Source organism: Pseudophryne corroboree, chromosome 8 (assembly GCF_028390025.1).
Source record: "Pseudophryne corroboree isolate aPseCor3 chromosome 8, aPseCor3.hap2, whole genome shotgun sequence".
Lineage (NCBI taxonomy): Eukaryota > Metazoa > Chordata > Amphibia > Anura > Myobatrachidae > Pseudophryne > Pseudophryne corroboree.
The window spans coordinates 123,892,401-123,916,120 of record NC_086451.1 but is presented as its reverse complement, the minus strand read 5'-3'; the positions used below and the strand labels follow the sequence as shown (position 1 = coordinate 123,916,120).

Below are 23,720 nucleotides of genomic sequence, written 5' to 3'. Positions count from 1 at the left end.
TGAGAACTGATTATACTGATCACTGATTATACTGATCACTGATTTTACTGAGCACTGATTATACTGAGCGCTGATGATACTATGGAGAACTGACACTGAGCAGCGAGAACAGCACTGGACTATTGTACTGTAGTATACTGCTCACCACAATGCAGCACTGACACTATGCACAGATATTAAGCACTGATCAGGATACTAGAAGTGACACGGTGCAGCAAGATAACGCTATGGCCTACTGTACTGTACTACTATATACTGGTGGTCACCACAATGCAGCACTGTACTACTATATACACTGCTCACAAAAATGCAGCACAGATATGGAATGGATACTTGCAGTGACACGGAGCTGCAAGATACAGCAATGGCCTACTGTACTGTACAACTATATACTGTTGGTCACCAAAATGCAGCACTGTACTACTATATATACTGCTCTCAAAGATGCAGCACAGATATGGAATGGATACTTGCAGTGACACGGAGCTGCAAGATACAGCAATGGCCTACTGTACTGTACAACTCTATACTGTTGGTCACCAAAATGCTGCACTGTACTACTATATATACTGCTCACAAAAATGCAGCACAGATATGGAATGAATGCTTGCAGTGACACGGAGCTGCAAGATACAGCAATGGCCTACTGTACTGTACTGTACAACTATATACTGTTGGTCACCAAAATGCAGCACTGTACTACTATATATACTGCTCACAAAAATGCAGCACAGATATGGACTGGATACTTGCAGTGACACGGAGCTTAGCTATGGGAGAGAAAGAAAGCTCTTGTGTGGGCGCACTCTTGTACTAACGTAAATAAATTTACAGAGTTATAGGGTAGAAAATGTTAAAACATAACTTTTATTCATAATAATAATAAACCTTAGTTGCCCATCCAAAAGATCCATAGAAAAATAATTTTGAAAAATTGTTAAAATGTTCTGGTCTCTTTATTTCAAAGAATATTTGGAAAGGTTGTAGACACTGAATTGTCATACCCCCATTTCCCCTGACCAGTACAGAATTTCTGTATTAATGGAACCGAGGGGTAGTAGGTCAAGATATTATAGGAATATCCAATTATGATCACTCAGTTTGAGCTAAATAGTGATCCATGGTCACCAAATAATAATCACACACCTGAATTATGAACAAAATACCGTATTTACGGACAATAATAGAGGCACTGAAATGCAAATAGCATGGAATGACTGGATAAGGTAGTAAGGAGTACTTGATAGAATAAGTGGTGATACTGCTGTTGGTGTCTCTTCTCACACAGAGAGGGAAATTAATTCCAGCTCTACAACACCAGGTATTCCCAGGTAGTCTCCTCTCCTGGTACTAACCCAGCCCAACGTTGTTTAGCTTCCAAGATCAGACGAGATCGGGCGTTGGCAGCGTGGCATGGTAGTAGAGGATTATGTGATCTGTACACCAATGAGAGTGCACCTATATAAGAAATTGTAAGTAAAACTGGTCACCACAATGCAGCACTGACACTGAGCACAGATATTAAGCACTGATCAGGATACTAGAAGTGGCACGGTGCAGCAAGATAACGCTATGGCCTACTGTACTGTACAACTATATACTGTTGGTCACCAAAATGTTGCACTGTACTACTATATATACTGCTCTCAAAAATGCAGCACAGATATGGAATGGATACTTGCAGTGACACAGAGCTGCAAGATACAGCAATGGCCTACTGTACAACTATATACTGTTGGTCACCAAAATGCTGCACTGTACTACTATATATACTGCTCACAAAAATGCCGCACATATATGGAATGGATACTTGCAGTGACACAGAGCTGCAAGATACAGCAATGGCCTTCTGTACTGTACAACTATATACTGTTAGCCACCAAAATGCTGCACTGTACTACTATATATACTGCTCACAAAAATGCAGCACAGATATGGAATGGATACTTGCAGTGACACGGAGCTGCAAGATACAGCAATGGCCTACTGTACTGTACAACTATATACTGTTGGTTACTAAAATGCAGCACTGTACTACTATATATACTGCTCACAAAAATGCAGCACAGATATGGAATGGATACTTGCAGTGACACAGAGCTGCAAGATGCAGCAATGGCCTACTGTACTGTACAACTATATACTGTAGGTCACCAAAATGCAGCACACTGAGCACAGATATTTGCAGCACACTGAGCACAGATATGGAGCTTTTCAGGCAGAGAACGTAGCCACGTCCTCTCCATTCAATCTCCAATGCACGATTAAAAATGGCGGCGACGCGCGGCTCTTTATATAGAATACGAATCTCGCGAGAATCCAACAGCGGAATGATGACGTTCGGCCTCGTTCGGGTTAAACGAGCAAGGCGGGAAGATCCGAGGCTGCCTCGGACCCATGTAAAATAGGTGAAGTTTGGGGGGGTTCGGATCTCGACGAACCGAACCCGCTTATCTCTAATTACAATATTTTGTTTTCTCCAAATAATATTATTCAACAAACATCAAATCTCAACAAACAGATGCATATTTGTCTTTGGAGCTTTCAAATAGCCTAGAAACAGATACAGAAATGTATTACAAATTCCATATAATATTGCACAACACTTCATGTGTGAGTTTCTGATTAGTTGACATCACTGTAGGCCTAATGTTTACTGCTGGCATTGGTTGCACAACCATTTGCTGTGCTCTTAACACACAAACTTATTGCACTCATTAGAGATAAATTTGGTTTGCGGTGGGGACTTTTCATGTTTTGTGTTTTGGTTCTGATTCCATGTTCGTGTTTTGGATCAGTATTTGTTTTGTCAAAACTAGCCTTTTGGGTTTTTGTTTTTGTTTTGGATCTGGATAATTTTTGAAAAAAACATAAAAACAGCTAAAATCACACAATTTGGGGGTAATTTTGATCCTACAGTATTATTAACCTCAATAACAATAATTTCCACTCATTTCCAGTCTATTATGAACAACTCACATCTGCGGCACAAATACTTGGCCCATCTAGGAGTGGCGCTGCAGTGGCAGACAGGATGGCACTTAAAAAAACTAGGCCCTAAACAGCACATAATGCAATGAAGAAAAAGAGGTGCAATGAGGTAGCTGTATGACTAAGCTAAACGACACAAGTGTGCGGCACAAACACCTGGCCCATCTAGGAGTGGCACTGCAGTGGCAGACAGGATGGCACTTAAAAAAACTAGACCCCAAACAGCACATCATGCAAAGAAGAAAAAGGGGCACAATGAGGTAGCTGTATGACTAAGCTAAGCGACACAAGTGTGTGGCACAAACACCTGGCACATCTAGGAGTGGCACTGCAATGGCAGACAGGATGACACTTATAAAAACTGGGCCCCAAACAGGAAATCATGCAAAGAAGAAAAAGAGGTGCAATGAGGTAGCTGTATGACTAAGCTAAGCGACAGAAGTGTGTGGTACAAACAACATGGAATGTACTGAAATTTGCACAGATGTAATAAACACACAATATTGGTGGCACAGGAGAGCATACGCCTGGACTGATGCAGCCTGGACTGATGCAGCACAAGACAGCACCACTGAACTGGACTTATATGGCAGTACCCCTGGACTTATATGGCAGTACCCCTGGAGTTGAACGGCAGTGTCAAACAGGATGGCACTTTAAAAAACTAGTCCCCAAACAGCACATGATGCAAAGAAGAAAAGGAGGTGCAAGATGGAATTGTCCTTGGGCCCTCCCACCAACCATTATGTTGTATAAACAGGACATGCACACTTCAGCAAACCAATCATTTCAGCGACTGGTATGTTTGGGCCCCCACCAAAAAAGAAGCAATCTCTCCTTGCACAAACTCGATCTACAGAGGCAAGATGTCGACCTCATCCTCATCCTTCGATTCCTCAACCCTTTCAGTGTGTACAGCCTCCTCCTCACAGAGTATTAATTTGTCCCCACTGGAATCCACCATCACAGGTACCTGTGTACTTTCTGGAGGCAACTGCTGGTCAAGGTCTTCCTGGAGGAATTTATAAATCATTTTGATAAACATCATCTTCTCCACACTTTATGGAAGTAACCTCCTATGCTGATCGCTGACAAGGTTACCGGCTGCACTATACACTCTTTTGGAGTACACACTGGAGGTGGAGCAACTTAGGTAAAATAAAGCCAGTTTGTGCAAGGGCATTAAAATTGCCTCTTTTTTAATGCCAGTATACATACATAGTGACTGATATGCCTACTTGGATGCTGTCACTCATATAATCCTCCACCATTCTTTCAATGGTGACAGAATCATATGCAGTGACAGTAGACATGTCAGTAATCGTTGGCAGGTCCTTCAGCCCGGACCAGATGTCAGCACTCGCTCCTGACTGCCCTGCATCACCACAAGCAGGTGGGCTAGGAAATCTTAGCCTTTTCCTCGCAGCCCCAGTTGTGGGAGAAAATGAAGGAGGAGCTGTTAAAGGGTCACGTTCCACTTGAGTTGACAATTTTCTCACCAGCAGGTCTTTGAATCCCTGCAGACTTGTGAAAGAGAAAGAGAGATACAACGTAAGCTTTACACCTAGGATCGAGCACAGTGGCCAAAATATAGTGCTCTGATTTCAACAGATTGACCACCCTTGAATCCTGGCAAAGTGAATGAAGGGCTCCATCCACAAGTCCCACATACTTAGAGGAATCGCTCCATCTTAGCTCCTCCTTCAATTTCTGCAGCTGCTTCTGCAAAAGCCTGATGAGGGGAATGACTTGACTCAAGCTGGCAGTGTCTGAACTGACTTCACATGTGGCAAGTTCGAAGGGATGGAGAACCTTGCACAAGATGGAAATCATTCTCCACTGCGCTTGAGTCCGGTACATTCCCCCTCCTTTGCCTTTATTGTAGGTGGATGTGTAGGCTGGGATGGCCTTTTGCTGTACCTCCATCCTCTGAAGCATGTAGAGTGTTTAAATCCACCTTATTACCACCTCTTGCTTCAGGTGATGGAAGGGCAGGTTCAGGAGTGTTTGCTGGCACTCCAGTCGTTGGCAGGCAGTGGCTGAATGTCAAAAGTGGCCCGCAATTTTTCGGGCCAAAGACAACATTTCTTGCACGCCCCTGTCATTTAAAAAAAAAATCTGCATTACCAAATTAATTGTATGTGCAAAACATGGGACGTGCTAGTATTTGCCCAGATGTAATACACGCACAATATTGGTGGCGTTGTTCGATATCACAAATCTTCAGGAGAGTCTAAGTGGGGTAAGCCATTGTGCAATGATGTCCCTCAGATTCTGTAAGAGGTTGTCAGCGGTGTGCCTCTTACGGAAAGCAGTGATACATACTGTAGCATAGCCTGCCTAGGAACGAGTTGGCTTTGCGAGATGCTGCTACTGGTGCCGCTGCTGTTACTGCTGCGGAAGGCAATACATCTACCCAGTGGGCTGTCAAAGTCATATAGTCCTTAGACTGCCCTGTTCCACTTGTCCACATGTCCATGGTAAAGTGGACAGTGGGTACAACTGCATTTTGTAGGACACTGAGGACACTTTTTCTGATGTTTCTGAACGTTCTCGTGTCACCTGACTAGTCAAGTGGAATCTAGATGGGATTTGGTACCGGGGACACACTACCTCCATCAATTCTCTAAGTCCCACTTAACCAATGGCAGACACCGGACGCATGTTTAACACCAACATAGCTGTTAAGGCCTCAGTTATCCGCTTTGCAACAGGATGACTGCTGTCATATTTCATCTTCCTCGCAAAGGACTGTTGGACAGTCAATTGCTTAGTTGAAGTAGTACTCATGGTCTTCTGACTTCCCCTCTGGGATGACGATCGACCCCCAGCAGCAACAACAGCAGCGGCAGCAGTAGGCGTACCACTCAAGGATCCTCTGGAGGAATCCCAGTTAGGAAAGGACTCCTCAGTCTTGCCAGTGACATGGCCTACAGGAATACTGATGTTCCTGACTGAGGAGGAAGTTGATGTTGAGGGAGTTGATGGTGTGCCTCTTATGGAAAGCGGTGATACATAGTGTAGCCTGCCTAGGAACACGTTGACGTTTGCGAAATGCTGCTACTGGTACCGCTGCTGTTGTTGCTGCGAGAGGCAATACATCTACCCAGTGGGCTGTCACAAACATATAGTCCTTAGTCTGCCCTGTTCCACTTGTAACATGTCCTTGCTTAAGTGGACAGTGGTTACAACTGCAATTTTTAGGACACCAAGGACACTTTTTCTGATATCTCTGTACATTCTCGGCATCGCCAGCTAGTGAAGTGGAATCTAGGTGGGATTTAGTACCAGGGGGACACTACCTCCATCAATTCTCTAAGTCCCACTGAACTAATGGTGGATACCGGACGCACGTCTAACACCAACATAGCTGTCAAGGCCTCAGTTATCCGCTTTGAACAGGATGACTGCTGTCATATTTCATCTTCCTCGCAAAGGACTGTTGGACAGTCAATTGCTTAGTTGAAGTAGTATAAGTGGTCGTCCAACTTCCCCTCTGGGATGACAATCAACTCCCAGCAGTAACAACAGTAGCAGCAGCAACAGCAGCAGTAGTAGTAGGCATGACACTCAAGGATCCTCCGGAGGAATCCCAGTTAGGAGAGAACTTCTCAGTCTTGCCAGTGACATGGCCTCCAGGACTACTGATGTTCCTGATGGAGGAGGAAGTTGACCTTGAGAGACTTGGTGGTGTGCCATGCAGGAGCTTGGGTACAAGAGGAAGAAGGGATTTAGGTGTCAGTGGACTGCTTACGCTCTTACTCAAAGTTTCACACCTTGACACTGACTTCTGATGACTGCACAGCAGGTGACATATAAGGGAGGATGTTCCTAGCTGGTTAACGTCTTTACCCTTACTTATAACAGATTGACAGAGTCAACACATGGCTTGACACCTGTTGTCCAGATTTGTGGAGAAATAATTCCACACTGAAGAGGTGGCTTTTTTGGTATTTTACTTAGGCATCACAATGGGCTTATTCATCCCACGGACAACAGGTGTCTCCCCCGGTGCCTGATTTAAACAAACCACATCACCATCAGAATCCTCATCGTCAATTTCCTCCTCAGCACCAGAAACACCCATATCCTCATCCTGGTGTACTTCAACAGTGACATCTTCAATTTGAATATCAGGAACTGGACTGTGGGTGCTACTTCCAGCACTTGCTGAGGGCATGCAAAAGGTGGAAGGAGCCACCTCTTGCCGTCCAATGTTGGGAAGGTCAGGCTTCGCAACCACCGACACACTTGGACTCTCCTTGGGGATTTGTGATACCATCTTAGAACACACAGTTCTTTGCTGTGCTTTTGCCAGCTTAACTCTTACCATTTTTCTAGATGGAGGATGAGGGCTTCCAATCGTCATGTGAAGCTGAACCACTATTCATGAACATAGGCTAGGGCCTTAGCTGCTACTTGCCACTCAATGTTGTATATGGCAAATTGGAAAATTTACGTTTCTCCTCAGACCAATTCAATTTATTTTTTGGGGTCTTTTTACTGAACTTTGGCTTTTTTGATTTTACATGCCCTCTAATATCACATTGGGCATTGGCCTTGGCAGATGACGTTGATGGGGTTTCATTGTCTATGTCATGACTAGTGGCAGCTTCAGCACTAGGAGGAAGTGGTTCTTGATCTTTCCCTCCTTTATCCTCCAAATTTTTGTTCTCCATTATTTTTCTGGAGTTATATAAAAAAAAGTGTACCCCAACACCACACAGGGCAAACCCTGCAAAAATTATTTCAATTAAATATTCAAATTTGGTGTAAATAATATACAGCACAGGACAGTATCACTGGACTTATATACGGCAGTACTACTGGACTGGATTTATATGGCAGTATCATTGAACTTACTGTATACGGCAGTACCACCGGACTTATACGGGAGTACCACAGGACTGGATTTATACGGCAGTATCACTGGACTTATACGCCAGTACCACTAGAATTATACTGCAGTATCACTGGACTTACAGTATAGAGCAGTACCACTGGATTTATACGGCAATATCACTGGAAGTACACGGAAGTATCACTGGAATTATACAGCAGTATCACTGGAATTATACTACTGTACCACTGGAATTATACTACTGTACCACTGGACTTATACAGAAGTACCACTGGACTTATACGGCAGTATCACTGGAATTATATGGCAGTATCACTGGACTTTTATGGAAGTACCACTGGATTTATATGGCAATACCACTGGACTGGATTTATACGGCAGTATCACTGGACTTATACGGCAGTACCACTCAACTTATATGGCAGTACCACTGGACTGGATTTATGCGGCAGTACCACTGGACTTATACACCAGTACCACTGGAATTATACAGCAGTATCACTAGACTTATATGGCAGTATCACTGGAATTATACGACAGTACCACTGGAATTATACAGCAGTATCACTGGAATTATACGTCATTACCACTAGACTTATATAACAGTACTACTGGACTTATATGGCAGTACCACTGGAGTTATACGGCAGTATCACTGGAATTATACGGCAGAACCACTGGACATATACGTCAGTATCACTGGACTGGATTTATACGTCAATACCACTGGACATATACGGCAGTAACACTGGAATTATACGGCAGTATGACTGGACTTATACGGCCGTTTCACTGGAATTATATGGCAGTACTGCTGTACTGGATTTATACTGCAGTATCACTGGAATTATACGTCAGTACCACCGGACTTGTACGGTAGTACCACTGGACTGGATTTATACGGCAGTATCACTGGATTTATACAGTAGTACCTCTGGACTGGATTTATACGGCAGTACCACTTATACGGCAGTACCAATGGACTGGATTTATACGGCAGTATCACTGGACTAATACACCATTACCACTGGAACTATACGGCAGTATCACTGGACTTATACGGCAGTATCACTGGAATTATACGGCAGTATCACTGGATTTATACGGCAGTATCACTGGAATTATATGACAGTACCACTGGACTGGATTTATACGGCAGTACCACTGGACTTATGCGGCAGTACCACTGGACTGAATTTACACGGCAGTATCACTGGACTTAAATGCCATTGCCAGTGGAATTATATGGCAGTATCACTGGAATTCTACGGCATTACCACTAGACTTATATGACAGTACTACTGGACTTATATGGTAGTACCACTGGACTTATACAGCAGTATCACTGGAATTATACGGCAGTACCACTGGACATATACATCAGTATTACTGGACTGGATTTATACGTCAATACTACTAGACATATATGGCAGTACCACTGGACATATACGGCAGTATCACTGGACATATACGGCAGTATCACTGGACTGGTTTTATACGCCAGTACCACTGGATTTGTACGGCAGTATCACTGGACATATACGGCAGTATCACTGGTCTGGATTTATATGCTAGTACCACTGGACTTATACGGCAGTATCATTGGACTTATACGCCCGTTTCACTGGTCTTATACAGCAGCACAGGGACACCACCACTGGACTGATGCAGGACAACACAGCACCACTGGACTGCACTTATACAGTAGCACTGGACATATAGCAGCTGAGGACACCACCACTGTAACTGGACTGATGCAGCACAATACACCACCACTGTACTGACGCAGGACAAAACAGCACCACTGCACTGGACTCATACAGCAGCACTGGGCATATGGCAGCTGAGGACACCACCACTGTGACTGGACTGATGCAGCATAAGACACTACACTGGACTGAGCAGCACAAGACAGCACTGGAATTGCAACCCCACTTTCCCTCCCGCACATTTACTGAGGACAGAGACACGTCCTCTTTCTACACTCTCCAATTCCGTAGTGAAAATGGCAGCGACGTGCAGCTCCTTATATGTAATCAAAAACCCGCGACAATCCAACAGTGGGATGATGACATTTTGCCTTGTTCTGGTTTCCGAGTGAGGCGGAAAAACCAGAGCTGGGCTCGGGACCGGGCTCGGGTAGTGAAGTTCGAGGGAGTTCGGTTCTCAGAGAACCGAACCTGCCCATCTCTAGTTTTAAACATAAATACAAAATAAAGAGGAGTACTAAACCTCTCAACAAGAAATTAAAACAAGGGAGCACTGCTAAAGCACCAATTACACAATAATTAAGAATTGATAAAGTTAATAGCATACCAAATATGCATTTACGTATTATCCATATAAACAATCAATATAAATATAAAAACAAATTCTGCAATATACTATCCTTAAAAGGTATTAAGTTTGACTCCTAATCACTGAATTGCCAGCATATTAAAATCACTGCTTAATAGTGAGTTATAGTGTAGTTGGCTCCAGAACAAATGATATATGGCTGTACCATTGAGACTCTCGATGGTAAGGTGGGTACTCACTGATAGATATATCTGCAGATCAATTGATCTGCATATATATATATATATATATATATATATATACATATATATACACGGACGGACCGGGCAGTGTTCTGTGCATACACACTGCCGGATCCATCGGAGACTGATGTCATGAACTGGGCGGGCGTGTACACATGCCCACCCAATTCAGCTGTCAGTCACCACCGGCTGCTGCAGCATATGTACGAGCGGTCGGCTGATCGCCCGTACACATACAGCGATGCGCCAATGTATCCGTAGATACATAGAAACATAGAATTTGACAGCAGATAAGAACCACTTGGCCCATCTAGTCTGCCCCTTTTTTTTATCCTTTAGGTAATCTCAACCCTTTTTGAACCTTAATTCTTTCTAAGGATATTCATATGCCTATCCCAAGCATGTTTTAATTGCTCTACAGTCTTAGCGTCTATCACCTCTGATGGGACGCTATTCCACTTATCCACTACCTTTTCTGTGAATGAATTTTTCCTTAAATTTCCCCTGAACCTCCCTCCAGTTTCAGTGCATGTCATCGAGTTCTAATACTTCTCTTCCTTTGAAGAATGTTTCCCTCCTGGACTTTGTTAAGACCCTTGGTATATTTGAAAGTTTCTATCATGTCCCCACTTTCCCTTCTCTCCTTCAAACTATACATGTTAAGATCTTTTAGCCTTTCCAGGTAAGTTTTGTGATATATTGGCTGTTGGCTGAGCTGCAGGGCCAACACGATATGTCTGTGAATCACGTAGTTTACAGACATATCGCCCGTACACACCCGCCAACAGACCCACTATATATCGGCCATTCAATAGAACAGTCTATATATCGGTGTGTGCAGGCCATTAGTCCCATCAGTTTCTACACAGTATAAGCACTCACCAATCCTTTACTGGGATATCCTTTTATGCAGGTAGTGCTGCTCTGGAATAGGGAGATGTTAAACTGGAGCTCCAGTATTGCCAGTGTATGTTAAAATGGGGTCATATGTTTACAATACCCCCATTCGGCAGCGGCGGCATCTCATCCGGTCTCCTCCAGGAATGGTGGAATTTGAGAGTGCGGTGCCTCACACCAGGTGAGTTGTGCTCTGTAACTCCAATTCGAGCCCAATAAATATAGTGTTCTGAATGCTGCAAGGACACGCACACCAAACTTGTGTGCGCTAACAGTGGCTGTGAGAATATATATGTGCCTTCAATGCCTTTCTCTGCAACCAGCATCTCTCTTAAGAAGCGGATGAATAAAAATAAATAAAAAATAAACATAAAGACATGAAAACTAGCGAACATGTGTCACATCATTAGGAAGACCTAACAAAAAATATGAGGTCACTAATCATGATAGTTTAGACAACAAAAAAAACATTGGTCAAAGAGCAGTGGGGTCACATAGACCCCATGGAACCAGGTAAGGGGTAAACAAGTTGTATAAGATAATAATATTTATAAATAATCTAAACAATGAACTTTCTGGATTCGGACTTGAAAAATTTATTTAAAAAGAGGAAATGAAAATACTCCTTTTCTATAATAGTTGTGACTGTGCCATAAAGAATTTAATACATTTTAGTTTCAACATATTGTAACTGTTGTGATTTTATGTGAAATTAGCTAATTGAACTGTCTTTTCTTTGAAGCTCAGATGGTTTAAGCTTCTAGAATGTTTTTTTAATTAATATAATAAAGACAAATGGTAAAATTATTCTGAACAATCTAAAGTACTGTGAGTTAAGTATTTTATATCATTTCCAGGGAAAGCTAATAGAAGATTATTCAGAACTGAATTCCAGACAACTAAATTCAACATAAAAAAGAGAACATTACATTTTTAACCAGTGAAAGTTTAATGTGTTCTTAAATATGTAGGCTGTACGGATGTTTCTTTAGGGAATATTCTAAGAAAAAATAATTATTATAAGTACACATCTCTATAGGGATTTTCTAATTTAATTGGAAAATCCCATTTTCAATAGAATTATTTTTTTTTACAGAAAAGTAGCCAACTATTTTATTTTGCTACAGTTTACGTAGTGTTTACATAAACTCCTCTTTATTAAACATTATGGTGCTATGCAGGGACGGCTCCAGGCCTACTAGCGCCCTGAGCAAGAAAATTTCAACGTGAGCCCCCACAATATGCGCTCCAGGAAACGTGGACGTTGCCTCGCAACTTTATGTAATCAAACTATAAACACACCCCCTCCACACACACACAATTATCAGCCTTACACATAATACCCACAGTAGTATTCCTTAACATAATGTCTCCAGTATAGTCTCAGACACATAATGACCCCAGCAGTGCAGTGCCAGATACACATGATACACCCCTAGAAGGGCCAAATACACATTATATGACCCACAGTGCCAGATACATATATGCCCCCAGTAGTGCAGTGCCAGATACACATTATATGCCCAAAGCCGTGCCATATACACATTATATGCCCCCAGCAGTGCAGTGCCAGATACACATTATATGCCCCCAGCAGTGCAGTGCCAGATACACATTATATATCCCCAGCAGTGCCAAATACACATTATATACCCCCAGTAGTGCCAGATACAGATTATATGCCCCACAGTGCCAAATATACATATGACCACAGTAGTGCAGTGCCAGATACACATGTGCCCCCAGAAGTGCAGTGCCAGATACACATTATATGCCCCCATAGTGCCAGATACACATTTTAAGCCCCCACAGTGCCAGATACACATTATATGCCTCCACAATGCCAGATACACATTATATGCCCCCACAGTGCCAGAAACACATATGCCCCCAGTAGTGCAGTTCCAGATACACATATGCCCCCAGCAGTGCTAGATATACATTATATGCCCCCACAGTGCCAAATACACATTATATTCCCCACAGTGCCAGATACACATTATATACCCCCACATTGTCAGATACAAATTATATGCCCCCACATTGTCAGATATACATTATATGCCTCCACAATGCCAGATACACATTATATGCCCCCACAGTGCCAGAAACACATATGCCCCCAGTAGTGCAGTTCCAGATACATTATATGCCCCCACAGTGCCAAATACACATTATATTCCCCACAGTGCCAGATACACATTATATACCCCCACATTGTCAGATACAAATTATATGCCCCCACATTGTCAGATATACATTATATGCCACCACATTGTCAGATACCCATTATATGCCCCACATTGTCAGATACTCATTATATGCCCCCACATTGTCATATACACATTATATGCCACCACATTGTCAGATACCCATTATATTATATACATAATACACCAACAGTAGGAGATGATAGTAGTATAGTAAATCAATTTACTTTCCCCTACTATTTAATACATTTACATGCATGACAAACCCCTAATACATGTGTCCTTAAAACCACAGTTCTATGACGTACTCATAAAGTTAATTACTTGAGTTGTAACTATATATATGCATATATATCTTTATAAATCTGTATTCCGTTGGATGTTAGTTCAGTGCAGAGAATGTATGAGTATTGTTGCTTGGGCGCCAATGTAATCCTACCTATAGTACTGAGAGACCGAAAGCTCTGTCCTTATAACTATAACCGCTCTTACTACAGGAAGTTTGAATTTAGATAGTATGTAATTTGTAATCCAGCTGACTTTAAATTGTATCCACTTTGGATAGTTTAGTCCTCTGTAACACTATCTTCATATATGTAGCCTTGGAGTATGTTACCTTTCCCAGGAAATGTTCAGTAGCTATCTTTATATCAGTTTGTATCCAATATCCTGTCTGTCTGTAGGACTATACAGTAAGTAAGCTGTCGCTCACTAGATGTCTCTGTTATGACATATCATAGCTCATTACTTGTGGTATAGGTAATACTATTCTGCAGAATAGAATGATTAGTTAATATAGTTAAATGTCTCCTTTGACTCTAGGTCCTTTATCCTTGTTAGCAATTACTGCAGTTTCCAATGAGCACCACTATGGTCATACTTGCCTACTTTTGAAAAAACATTTCGGGGAGATTGTGAAAGTAACACCTATCAGCGCGGACTTGTACCGCTACATCTGAGAGGCGTGTCATGAAGATAACTTACATCCAAGTGCCATCTTGTGCAAAATACAAAGAAACCAGGAGTTTCAAAGATTCCCAGACTTAATGGTGAGAGTGGACAGAAATGTGGAAAACGCTTAAAAAATGCTGTGATCTGATTGTTAGGTCCTGTCTACTAAAGATTGAGTTGGAAAGGCTCCTTTTTTTACTTCTAAAAACAACATCCTCTCATCCAGACATGATGTAACAGAGGAATGGAAAAAGAATAGCATATGAAACCAGGCACATTGCCTTCTTCTAAGTTGAAAGGCACAGCAGTAGGTACAGAAGCAGGACAGGCATAACTTAGACGTCTGTGGCTCTGAAACTTTTGCTTCAAGAATATTCCAAAATTAACTACATATGGAAAAACATTCCAAATTCATATTTCAGGTTACCCCTTCTAATAAAATGGCTCAAGTTAAATGTAATTCCTTTCGGATAAAAGCAGCTCCATCTGTATATAAAGTACAGTACTTTCTGGACTTGTTATTACCACAAGAACAAACTACAGCGGATAGGGATATGGACAGAGATCAGTACATATTGATAGAATTTTAGAAAAGGAAACAAACTAATTTTAACCTGAGGAGGCTGAAGAGGTTGGCTGACAGTCTGCAGCAGGATCAAAGGGATCAATAGAAATACATTATCTATATTGGTACAGATCAGTGGGGCAAATGTATTAAGCCTGGTGAAGGCATAAGGTAGTGATAAAGCGGTGATAAGTGCAAGGTCATAACTCACCAGCCAATTAGCTGATAACTGTCAATTTACATATTGGAGCTGATTGGCTGGTGCGTTTATCACCTTGTACTTATCACTGGTTTATCACTGTCTTGTGCCTTCTCCAGGTTAATACATCTGCCCCACTGTTTCAAACAGTCAAATACCACACTATGACAAATTGCAACTCTTCAAAACTGGTGTTTATAGTTTGGATTGTGCTGAACTGCAACACATGGCAATCTGTACTGAACTCTAATTCTGATACATTCTAAGGGGTCTGTTTACTAAGCCTTGGAGAGATGAATTGGAGAGAGATAAAGTACCAGCTCCTAAGTGACATGCTACAAGCAGTGTTTGAAAAATGACAGCTAGGAGCTGGTTGGTTGGTACTGTACTTTAAATAGAAAGAGAGGAAAAAACTTCACTGCAATGGCGAGAAAGATATATTAAGTGATGGTGCTCGATAGGCCAATTAGAAACATGCTGCTTCTAATTATAAATAAAAAAAACATTTATTGTAGAAACACATACAATATAAAATTACTAAAATCAATAATAAATTCACAATAAAGCGGCAAATAATGGATAAGTTAGTAACAAATTTACAAATGCACAGACCTACATTATATAAATACTATGTATTGTAAAGGATGTATCATAGATAGTTAGGGGCCATTCTGTATTACTACTTCTGTGTCTATCCCACTGCTCACCAGTCTTGATCTCCTGTTTGCTCAGTTGTGTCGATGTCAGCTTGGGGACTTGCCATCCCTTAAACTTACAGCAGACTGGTGGCTCTCCCTTCCCTGTGGAAAGGCACCAGTGGAGGGTGTATGGCTGTTGGGTGAGGTACTTGCCACACACAGGACTTACAAGCTGGCTTGCCATTCACACCAGCTGTTATTGCCAACCATCCACAGCTTTTCCGCCACTTCTGCGGCTGAAGTGCTGTAAGATTGGGCACAGTGAGACCTGGCCCGGAGCCATCAGTGCCGCACATTATTTATCCACTGTAAGTGTTATATGAGCAGCAGTATTATACCTCTAATTTGAGCACAGCCCAGCATCAGAGTCTGCCCACTGGGGAATATTCTAGTAGAGAAACATACAAACTCATTTTATGAATTGCTGTGATAATATACTACTCAAATGACTTCTTATTACCATCGATCCAGCATAGTCATTGGTCTGCGGAGAATATCTTCTGACCGGTTATCTTCTGGTGGGCAGTGTTTATTATGAATGCATAAGCTATACATCCATTAGGATACGTTGTATTTATATAGGTCTGTGCATTTGTAAATTTGTTACTAACTTATTATCCATTAGTGGCAACATATTGGGAATTTATTATTGATATTACCAATTTTAAATAGAATGTGTACCTACAATAAATGTTTTTTAATATATGGTTAGAAGAAGCCAGTTTCTAACTGGTCTATCAAGCAACATAATTTAATATATCTTTCTCACCATTGCAGCGCAGTTTTCTCCTTTCTTTCTTTATAGCAATTACTATGTACTGCCAGGTAGCTACTGGCACTGAAATTAGCAGCAGCATATGATGATATGATTATATAATATATTGACCGATCATTGTGCACAGTTACATTATACTACTGTAAATATAATTATATAGCCAGTGGTTGTCCAGCACCAGGTTTCAGCAGCTTAGGTTCTACCAACAGCTGAAATCAATTTTTATTTTGATTGGTATTTTATCTCTCTCCACTTTATCTCTCCCCAAAGGTTAGTAAATAGACATAATGTGTATGGTGCATTAGTACTGTTTGACATAATGTGTATGGTGCATTACTACTGTGTGACATAATGTGTAAGGTGCATTACTACTGTGTTGGCTTAAAGTGTATTGTGCATTACTACTGTGTGGGCATAATGTGTATGGTGCATTACTACTATGTGGCATAATGTGTATGGTGCATTAGTACTGTGTGGCATAATGTGGCATAATGTGTATGGTGCATTACTGTGTGGCATAATGTGTAAGGTGCATTACTACTGCGTGGGCTTAAAGTGTATGGTGTATTACTACTGTGTGGGCATAATGTGTAAGGTGCATTACTACTGTGTGGGCTTAAAGTGTATGGTGCATTACTACTATGTGGCATAATGTGTATGGTGCATTACTACTGTGTGGCATAATGTGTATGGTGCATTACTACTGTGTGGGAAAATGTGTATGGTGCATTACTACTGTGTGGCATAATGTGTATGGTGCATTACTACTGTGTGGCATAATGTGTATGGTGCATTACTACTGTGTGGCATAATGTGTAAGGTGCAATACTACTGTGTGGGCTTAATGTGTATGGTGCAGGTGCAGTACTACTGTGTGGCACAATGTGTACTGTATGGTACATTATTAGTGTATGGCATAATGTGTAAGGTGCATTACTACTGTGTGGCATAATGTGTAAGGTGCAATTATTGGTCTTAACAAGTCTTACAGTACATCCCAAAGCTTTTAACATTGTAACTTTTAACTAATATATATTTTCCCAATATATTTTGTTCAGAAGTCTGTACAGTATTATCCTGCCTCTGGAATGTTATTGTATTTTTAAAGACCTGGTTTCCTAATTTGTACTCATTACTATCTTTATAAGTGAGAAAATCAGTTAAAATCTAATACGATAACGTTTGCTAAATTTGGTCACAATATAAAACATCTGGAAATCAATGTGTAACTCTACCAGTACAGCAGCATTTCTACAGGAAATTCTTGTCTGTCAAAGTTCTCCACACATATGCCCAGATTCATTTTTCTTTTGTGTACATCAATGAGAAAGACTTGACTTATAAAATAAGGGTTTCATAGTGACTCGAATGCATTTTACAAAATGTGCCCCTTAACAAGTACAATTTGATAAGCTTTGCAGAGCTTGCCTTAGTCTTAAAGTGAGAACAGTACTACAGTACTGAATATGTGATTTGTTTATTCCAGGAGATATGGCTTTATAGTGGTAGTAATAATTATTAAATGCAAAGCAGGTCACAGAAGGCATGGTACTAGTTGTATAAGAAGATTAGGTCTACATGCACAGTTACAAAAATAACTGGGAAAAACGCAAATTGTATAAAAAAAATCCTAATTATCTAATAAATAAAGATTAACAAAAAAGTGCAGATTTAAACAAAAAAAGCTTAAAATGCACTTCATTCACATTAGTCAAGCCAATTTTAGAGTTTCCAAAAAGGTTTTAATTTCTTGGTCCTTTACAATAGGTTACAAAATACTTATATTCCCCTTTGTAATATGGCTACAGTATATTGAGTAGAAAAGAGACTGTAGATGAGAAAACATTTTTGGGTGCAATTGGCATAAATGGTAGTAAAAAATTCTATTAACTAATATTATTACATTCCTTTGAGTAATAAATAGATGTTTAGAAGATACTGCGGACAGATTTCAGTCACAGATAAATACAGTTATAAATACAGTTACTATGAATAGCAAAATGGCTGAGACATAGAAATGGAGGGGCATATTTACTAAACTGAGGGTTTTCAGATGAGGAGATGTTACCCATGACAAACAATCAGATTTTGGCTATTATCTTCTAGAAGCTGCTAGATAAATGATAAGTAGAATCTGACTGAAGGGACACAAAGAGGGAGGTTCAGAAAAAAAACTAATGCAGAGGCTGGAGAGTTAAAGGATTGGTTTGTAGGCTGGAGTTCCGAGATGAGTCTTAAGGGCACATTTAATGGCTGTGGGGTTGTTAGCAAATTTAGTTTTGTGTAGTATGGCATTTCAGAGATTTGGGTGGCATGAAATCCAGAACATGAGACTGTAAGGAGATGATCAGAGATGCAGTCATTGGCAAAGCAATATGGGTAGGAGGCAGTGTGAGTAGATGATGAGGCTGATGAGTCCGGAAGGAGAAGATTGGTTAATGGCTTTGTAGGAGTGACAAGTTTTAATTTGATTTTATGGTGGGTAGGGAGTCAGTGGAGGGAATTTTTTTAAACGTACAAAAAGTGGAGAAATGAGAGAGGAATATGAGGTGGAGTAAAGGATAGGCTGGAGGGGGATGAAGAATGAGAGTGCAAATCCAGAGAGGAGTTGGTAGATAACGAGGGCATGAATAGAATATGATGAGAACAAGGTGGCAGAATCAAGGATGACACCAAGGCATTGGAATTGGTAAACAGATAAGAGGGACATTTTATCAATGGAGAGGGTGGATGTAGGAGAGAAGACCTTGGTGTGGGAAGACAATTACTTCTGTTCTAGCAAGGTCAAGTTTAAAGAAATGTCTGTATATGGGAGGAGATGACCATCATGCAGCAGGTATTATGAAGGATGACAGAAAGGGAGAGATCAGGGGAAGAAAGATCACTTTGGGTGCTGTTGGCATAAAGATAGTGGAGGAACTGGAGTAGAAGGTGTGGTCAATAGTGTCAGATTGAGGCTTGGACTTCAGACTAGTGATGAGCGGATTCGGTTTTACTCGGTTCTCAAAACCGAATCTTATTGGCTATCCAAAACACGTGACATCAGTGAGCCAATAAGATTCGGTTTTGAGAACCGAGTAAAACCGAGTAAAACCGAATCCGCTCATCACTACTTCAGACTATCTCACCCAACACACAAATCTAATCGAACTGCAGACTGCCCCCTCCTCTACACAGACACATAATTACAGCCCACACACAAAAGCAATCTCAGTCTCCAAATTAAATTGCAGCGTGACTCACCCCTGCCACTGCCACTGAAAAGAGGAGAGAGCAGACTGGGGCTCCGCATTGGCGTGGGGGAAGCTGTTGCAACTGTATTGCACAACAGCTCCCTCTGCCTAGGGCATCTTCCTTTATCCAGAGCATACTGAGCTCTGGCTGAGCTTTCGGAGGACCAGTAGCTGGCGGGCAGTGTGCGGTCTGGCTGCGGCAGCTGTGGGCGACTGATGGTCAGTGAGTGGGAGCTGCAGTGGGCATTTTCACACAGGCTCAGCAGACCATGTCAGAGGGCACCATACTGCGTAATTGGCCAGCCGGCCCTGTTCCCTCTTGCCAGTAAGCAGGAGGGGAATGGGCAATCATGCGGAGGATAGACTGCCTGGTCCTCAGCAGCGCTGCCTGCTGTATAGTCATGGGCAAAGAGACACAGTGAAGTGAGTTGAGACGCATGACTCAGCTCAGTGTAGTGTCTCGAGACAGTGTCTCGGTACATGGCTCTTTTGTAATTCATTGCAGACTGTGCACATGCAGGGAGTACAGAGAATGCTGGCAGTGCTGGGACTCGTGGAGTAAGTGACTCAGATGGTATCCGGTCTTTAGGTTGACCTTGTCTAGGTTGACAGTCATTAGGTCGGCCATTGAAGGTAAACAGTGAGCAGGTTGACACATGCATAGGTCGACATGGTCATTAGCTCGACATGGGCAAGGTCGACACAGTTTTTTGGGGGAGTTCAGGACTTTTCCATACCTATTCTATCCAAGTGAGCATAGAGTTGATTAGAAACTTTGTTGCAAGCGTAGTGAGACACTGCGCCCAAAGTGTGGCGAGCGAATACGTTTTAATTGTTGGTGGTCCCAGATGGAAATTCAGGTCAAGAAACCCCCCCCCAAAAAAAACACTGTGTTGACTCTTTGTGTGTCGACCTAGCCTATACTGACCTTCCTAACATGTCGACATAGTCATGTGTTGGCATTCCATAGCCATCTCTACTGCTGTAATGTATACAGCAGCCAGTGCAGCGCATTAGCTACAAAGGTGGACGGTAGTCAGGGTGGCTGCAGATGGTGCTCCCACAGGGCAGGTGTCCTGTGGCCAAACCACCATCTGCCCACACCTAGTTACAGCCCTGCAACAGTACATAGGGAAGTTTCCTACTAGTTGGAACAAAACACAAGGGAAATCCAGGATAATGTAGTCTAGATATAATCAGGATCAAAGTACTGGGAGTCAAGAATACTTTCTAAATGCTTGCAGCACAAGATTCAATCTGCAATACCCATGCACTGGTAACTGGGACCTTTTTTTTTTTTATTATTATTATTATTATTATTATTATTATTATTATTGACCCAAGCAGTGTACAGAAAACAGTGCAATGACATTGTATTAACTATAAGAAAGATGAGCATATATATACTGTACACAAACAACAGTCACTTGTGTAACATAACAAACCTCCTACCAAAAGAGAAAGACTGTGATAGCACTGTCTCAGAAAAAAAGGATAGGTTGCTCCGTAACCTATATTATGTAATCTGTGGATCAAAATTAAAAGGCCCACTTCCATCCAGAACAGATAAATTATACCAATTAATTAACTAGAAAAATGTTTTGAGTGTATTTTCATCTCAGGTGATAACTGCAATCAAGTGCAATCGCATCGCTGATTAGGAGATGCACCCCCTGCCTCCGCTGCATGGCTCCATCACAGCAGCCTAGTGTGACATCATGAGGCCACCCCAAACCACCCCTGTATCTGACAGCACGCCCCCACAATGCCGAGTTACCGCCCGTCAAATTCCACATAGCTACCAACGACGTTCGCACTACTGAGATGCGATCGCATCTCCTTGCCCGTAGTATGGGTCCTGCACAGGCAAACGGGGAGATGCGATCGCATCTCAGTACTGTTGGCTACTGAATAACCCCCTATGTACACTAGATTTTGCTGTGTCTTATGCTCCCCTCTGTGGGTTCATCAGTATATATTGCTGTGGCACTCTCCCCTATGTGTATCTATGTACACTATCTGTACTGTGACTAGGTGTGCCCACTTTGAATGAGAGCGTCTGTGTATGCTCGGCGGTGGGCCAAGGTGCAGGCGAGCCTGCAATGTAGTGAGCGTGGCTCCATTTGTATGTGTGTTTAGGAGTATTTATTGCTATGTCACTCTCTTCAATGTGACGCTATGTTCATGTTGTTCCCACTTGTGTGATTATCGGTTTATTTTGCTTTGTCACTGTAACAGGTGTGTGCAGGGCTACCATTAGAAATTGTTGGACCTGGGACTGACAAAATAGGCAGCTCCCCTTCCTTCCCAAATAAATAAATAAATAAATAAATGTGTATTAAAAAGAAAAAAACACATTTGTGACAACATATTATGCCCCTTGCACCATAATAAATCCCCACATTAATGCCTTTGACACCATATTATGCCTCCACAGTTATGTCCCTTTCACCAAATTATGCCCCATACAGTAATGCCCCTGACAACATATCATGCCCCCACATTAATGTCCTTGTCACCACAATATGCCCACACAGTAATTATGCCAGTACTTGCTTGTTGTCATGGGTTCTGCTCATTTTGGGGATATCTCCCCCCAACCCCCACTACCGCTGCAGCTGCAGTCTGTTCACGCATGCCTGATTCAAGTTCAAATTATTGTGCTCCAAAATGAGCACTGTCTGAGAGGAGATATTTATTAAAGATACTAGAGCCTTTTCTGAGGTAGCGGCCATTTTGAGAGGGACATTTTAAATAGAGAGCTTCGGGCAGACAGCGGTGGCAGATGGCAGGGAATGTATAGCACCAGGCGGACAGTGGCATGAGTGGCCTGGGCCTGCCCTCTCTGTTAGCCTGCGCCCGGGACAGCTGTGCCCAGAGTACCCCTCTGATGGCGGGCCTAAGTATGAGTCTTAGGGGCTTGGTTTGTGCTATCTGGTACCACCCAGTTACATGCTGCATTAGCCATGAGGGGCTCAGGCAGCAGGTCAGTTTCCGACCTGGAAGAGCAGTAATGTGGAACTTCAGAAGGGTGCCAGATATCTTTGGTTGTTTCCTCCTCTCAAGTACAGTATTCCAAACTGAGAAGTTCAGATTATTTCTAATAAATATTTAAAATGCCAGTGTTAATATATGCTGCGGACGCAAGGCGCATCTAATTACCATATACGATAAAAGTACGCTGTATGTTGCAAAAACACTACATCCCTTAAGAGAAAACAAGTACTCGCACACATTGTAGGTTGAGGTCCAATGCTCAGAGATGTATATATTTGATATTAAAAGGATATGCATACAATATAACACATGTACAATATATATATGGTTACAGAGTTACAATTACACAAGAAGCAGATAGTTACAAAAGAATCCATTACAGCTACAGCCAGCATACTTTACCCTGTCCCTCAATGCACAGCCCTCTCCATCTGTGAATCTGCCTCAACAGCAACTAAACAACAGCAAACAGAAAACAACAGCAACTAACTCTCTAAGTCCTAAAAACTGCCTATATCAAAACAGTGGGAGTTAACAGGTTGTTGGTTTCAGGCTCCTTCCATTGGTAAAGGAGAGGGAGGTCTCTCATTCATGATGTGCTATTGGTCTGTTCATATGCAAGCAACGTCCAGCCTTGAAGATGACATCATAGGGATTAGCCATGCTGTCTTCCAGGGAGATTCTTTTGTTTGCTTTAGAATTGTGGCTTCATAGTCCTAATCATAACTAATCGTTGCAATGTGCCACAATCTAACCACACCTATCAAACCAACACACTCATTCCCCTGATTATTTTGACACCA

The 23,720-nt window shown here is 41.9% G+C and overlaps 1 pseudogene; it reads right to left on the bottom strand.

The window, feature by feature from the left end:
• Positions 1-1,306: 1,306 nt before the first annotated feature.
• Positions 1,307-1,425, bottom strand: LOC134950071 (5S ribosomal RNA; annotated as a pseudogene).
• Positions 1,426-23,720: the final 22,295 nt, after the last annotated feature.